The 5,251-nt window shown below is 38.2% G+C and overlaps 1 non-coding gene across 1 annotated transcript; it reads right to left on the bottom strand.

Moving 5' to 3' along the window:
* Nucleotides 1–4,657: 4,657 nt before the first annotated feature.
* Nucleotides 4,658–4,820, bottom strand: LOC123289994 (small nucleolar RNA SNORA76). The gene has a single exon (XR_006534276.1). It is a non-coding gene; the product is annotated as a small nucleolar RNA SNORA76 (small nucleolar RNA).
* Between the last annotated feature and the right edge of the window lie 431 nt (nucleotides 4,821–5,251).

Raw genomic sequence — 5,251 nt, 5'->3', positions numbered from 1 at the left:
CCCAAATTTCTCTGGTCTGCATTGCTTCCTCAGTAACCTCCTCTGGACGGCTCCTGATTCATTTCAGTCCTTCTGGTTCTAGCCTAGACCTCTGCCAACAACTCCTGCTCTACATATTTGCTAAACACCTACTCACAACGAATCTTCTCTCCATGTCTGCAAAAGCATCTTTCTGCGCCACTGTTTCCCTAATACTCCTCCTTTGTTCCACTAAAACCTTTACAGAATTTCCGCATTCTGGCTTCTAATTTCTCATCCATGGTTATCAATCACCCTTCAGGAAATGCAATTTTCCACACATACAATGCTGAATTCTATAATCTCATACAACACCGAATTCTATGATCTCATCCTTATGAACACTAGTGTATAAACATACACATTATATATTTATATTCATATGTTGATCCTTTGTATATAATCATAATAATAGGTAACACTACGGAGAGCTTAAAATATGCCAAGCATGGTGATATATCATAAAATCCTATGAGATAGGTACTAACATTACCCCATTTTGCAGATTGAATACAACTGAAACAAAGAGATTGAGGTCACATTGCCCTCATGGGCAACTGGTGGAGCCATAATTTGAATATCATATCAGCAGTTAGGTCTTCAGAGAATGAAACCATTTAAAATAAAACTAGTTACGGTTACGTCTACTCACCATTGTGGTAAGTTTGGGAATGTGTGTTAATCATTCCTATGGCATTGGAAATCTCCATGACACGGAAGGAATTGGACATTTTCTCCTCTCCCTATGGGTGGAAGGGTCCCGGGGGAGATCTGGTATCTAATAAACATGCTTTCAAACCTGGTTAAGTGGCTGTGCCATGGCAACTTATGGCCCCAGATGAGTCACTTAAACTCTTAATTCAGCTCTGCCTTATATAGATGAGAGATTCACTTTTATTTGATGCTTTAGGTTCTGATGAAGCTTTTCAGTCAAGTGTCTCGAAATGCAAATACAAATTTTGGTTTTATAAAATCATCCGGGTTTAGCAGGAAATCTGATCTCACTAGAGAATTGTATCATGTTGGGTTCCTTTTATGCTGTCACTATAATTGAATTGCCTTTTCGCCGAAAGGATTATTCTGAACTCATGGAAAACGTCTTAAAAAAAAATAAATGACAATGAAAGCCCAAAGGACATTCAATATGAAACCAAATTATTATAGCATTAAAGGATCTAAGTTAAAGCCATGAAGGCAAGAAAATTCAAAGCAAGGTTTTAGGAATAAAATTCCTTCAGTTTCATGCCTTGCTGCATGTGCACGACCACTTTCTTAAACATATAGAAGGGAGGAGAGGTAGTGAAATTACTTAGCTGTCAACTCCCTTGGACCTTTAGATCAGTGAAGGAACTCAAAATGTTGGTAATAGGAGCAGGATCAGAAGGGAATAATGATCTTTTTTCTGTTTTTTTTTTTTCAAATGAAGTCTTTCATTATTACTATTCTCATCTTTTCTTTGTCCTTGGTATTCTCTTCGGCATGTTTCCCAGAAGCTATCTTTTGGCCATCAAAATGATGCCACAAAAAATGAGATTCCATTTCAAGAGTTATTACTCTCCCTTCATCTGACCTAATTACCTCCCACCCCTAACCACCACTGCTTCCCAGATTCTGTCTCCTCGTCTTCATTTTCTTTTTCCCTATTGGCCCATCCGAACAAGAACAATATTTCTTTATTCTTTCCATCTGACCCTCTATTAAACCTCAAGTACAAATGCATTCCTATGTTAGTGCCTTGACTAGATCTCTGTACCATCCTGATGACCACGTCCGCCTGTTTCACTATGCATGCACGTGGGGTGTTCTAATATACGCAGGCAAGGACAGTGTTCCTGAATCAGTGGGCAAGGAGCAGCTCTTGTCTATTGCATCAGACCATTCAAAGGGCCTTGAACTTAGCTATCATGTGCTTCTTATTGAGCCTAAAATTAAATGTTTCCTGGCTCTTCCTACAACAGAGTAAATATTCTAGAGTCACTTTCATTCATACTAGATAACTCTTTTTCTGTAAGTTACAATAATCTCTGTCAGCTCCCCAGATTCTTTTTCTATGACAACTAGAGGGTGTCCCTGCCTTGTATAGGCTCTGGTGAGTACACAGTGCAGGTGTTTATCCAGTGTTGAGAACAATTCTCTCTCAGTTGTGTTTAGCAGCATCTTTGGTTCAGTCATATACACAGATTTGCAATTCAGAGCATCAGGCTTAATATATTTCTCTTCTTTCTCCCTTTGGAATCAAAATGGTCTGAAATTTGGTGATTCCTCTTGCATGGTTTCAATTCAGTAAGTTAACTTTTCCTTTCTGACTATTATCCATGCTACAGGAAAATCACAGAGGGCAGCAAATCCATCTAGATTCTATTTTTTTTTAACATTAAATCCAACAAAGTCAGCAGAAATATGCCGATTAATCTTTACTATGCACAATTCTTTAGCTCTGTATCCCTTCTCCACCTATTCCAATTTGTTAACACAATGCAGTTCTGTGTCTTTTTCACAAGATGGCACTATAACTTTCTGTATTTATTATCAAGCAGGGAAATACAATAGAATTCTAAAATTTATAGTTTAAATTACATAAATTGTAGTTGAATATTAAAGGGAATATAATAGCACAGAACTATATGATGATCTAATTTTCTTTAAGATATTTTAACTCCCTTTAAAAAAGTAATCAGTGAAAATCAAAATGAACTCAAGGAAACTTGTGTTTTAATTTCTCCCTTGTTTTTAATATCAATTAAATCAGGAAAGCCCTTTTTCTTTTAGAATGACATGATATGGTATTTCCAGTGGTGCAGAGATACTAGACTTCTATTTATTTTCTACTTTCTTGATTCAGTTTTTCATAAATACTTACCTGGAGGGGCCTGCCCAGTGGCACAGTGGTTAAGTTCTCACATTCTGCTACGGTGGCCCGGGGTTCACCAGTTCGGATCCCAGGTGCAGACATGGCACTGTTTGGCCAGCCACGCTGTGGTAGGCATCCCACATATAAAGTAGAGGAAGATGGGCGTGGATGTTAGCTCAGGGCCAGTCTTCCTCAGCAAAAAGAGGAGGATTGGTAGCAGATGTTAGCTCAGGGCTAATCTTCCTCAAAAAAAAAAAAAACTTACCTGGAGATCAACCATTCCATTGTCATTAATATATAAAAATGTCAGGGTTTTTTTTTTCCTGAAATTTAGGCTTGAGGGAAATCATAGAACTATGAATTCAAGTTGGAATCTTACTATCATCTATGAGTGCAACCCTATAAAGAGTAGACATTTTGCCAAAGAAGACATAGATAATGGAAGTGATAGGAGAAATAAAAGAAAAGGTAAAGAATTCATAATTATTTGAATTCTTCTATGTCTGGGCCCTGAGATATGCATCTCATGTAACTCTATGGAATAATACTAGTGGACAATTACTGAGCTCTTACTTTAAGCTAAAATACTATGCCGGATTCTTCACTTAATTCTCAAAGCCCTATGAGGGGATTACTATCATTACCCATGTTTTTACTTGGGAGGAACTGATACTCAGAAGGTCATTCATTCATTTCTTCTCTCAACAAGTGATTACTGAGTGCCTACTATGTGACTTGAACATTTGAATGTGACATATTTGGAATTAAGCCTAGAATCTGCTGAGCCCAAGACTCCTTCACTTAAACCAAGAATCTGCTAAGCCCAAGACTCCTTCACTTAATTACAGAACTATAAATAATCAATTTCTCAACACTAATGCATAAAGATACATGCAGCCCTATGTTCATCACAGCCTTATTCACAATAGCCAAGGCTTGGAAGCAACCTCGGTGCCCATCAAGGGACAAATGGATAAAGAAGATGTGGTATATATATACAACGGAATACTACTCTCCCATAAGAAATGAAATCTGGCCATTTGTGACAACATGGATGGACCTTGAGAGTATTATGGTAAGTGAAATAAGTCAGAGAGAGAAAGTCAAATACCATATGATCTCACTCATAAGGAGAAGAAAAAAAAGGGACAAACACATAGCAACAGAGATTGGATTGGTGGTTACCAGAGGGGAAGGGGGGAGGGAGGAGGGTGAAAGGGGTTGTTAGGCACAGGTGTGTGGTGATGGATTGTAATTAGTCTTTGGGTGGTAAACACGACATAATCTACATAGAATTTGAAATATATTATAATGTACATCTGAAATTTATATAGTGTTATAATCCAATGTTGCTGCAATTGAAAAAAAAAAAGAATCAATTTCTCAGATAAGCCTAACTGGAAATTCAGTGGTGGAAAAGAGAAAAAAAATTCACTATAAAATGAGTAAGCAAACTGATACACCACCAAAAGCAGCATTCGTGTTTTGCTCTCTGTGTTTTCCGTAATGTTGATTTAAAGCTCCTTTACACAAGGTTCAACTTGGCCAGAATATGATGTATACTTTAATTATATAACATTTCAATAGCCACTTCTTGAACACCTAACCTGTACCAGAGTAAAAAACAATTTGAGGGTAAAAATAGACCAAGAACAAATTCTCATTAAAATGGTAGGCTGAGCAGAAGGGGAAAAAAAACCCCTCTATCCCTCCAACAACAACAACAAAAACAAAAAATAGAAATCTCATAAAACATTTTAAAGTATTTTATTTTATTATTTTGTGCCGCCTTGTAGCCTTTGGTAAAAAGGGCCCCCAGCAGGGGATGGGTGTGGAGGCAGCCCCAGTTAAGCACAAGCTCATGCTCTGGGGCCATAGCACCCCACACCCCCACCACTGCCCCATCCTACAGGCACCAGGTGCAGGTGCAGCAAGGGCTCAAAGGCAGCGTGTTAAATTATTTTAACAGTATGTAGCCAATCTCAACACTTGGAAAAAAATCTCCAGGTTAAAATGAAGACGGAATTTAAAGGCTCAGAGTAAAAAGGGATTAAAGTTGCACTGCCCATGAGGCACCAGGACACCATAACAAGGGCCTTAATACTTTGTGGAGATGAAACTTAAGGCACAGATCCTGTACAAGCAGGAATTCCATTCTCTGCCTAAAAGGAGAAGGTGAGAAAGAATTGTCCTGCCATGAGGTCATCAGGCCTTAGAGCCCAGAGACAGCCATCTATCTGCCTGAGGATGAGGAGGAAACAGTCCACATGGAGGAATCAAATCTATACTTAAGTGAAAGGATCTAAATTGACACCACCCACATTATGCAGAAATCTCAAACTAAAAAACATGATGGTTCAGAACTTCAGTCAAGTGGATGTA

This window comes from Equus asinus, chromosome 11, assembly GCF_041296235.1.
Source record: "Equus asinus isolate D_3611 breed Donkey chromosome 11, EquAss-T2T_v2, whole genome shotgun sequence".
Classification (NCBI taxonomy): domain Eukaryota; kingdom Metazoa; phylum Chordata; class Mammalia; order Perissodactyla; family Equidae; genus Equus; species Equus asinus.
The sequence above is the reverse complement of the archived record's forward strand: the minus strand, read 5'-3'. Positions and strand labels throughout refer to the sequence as shown.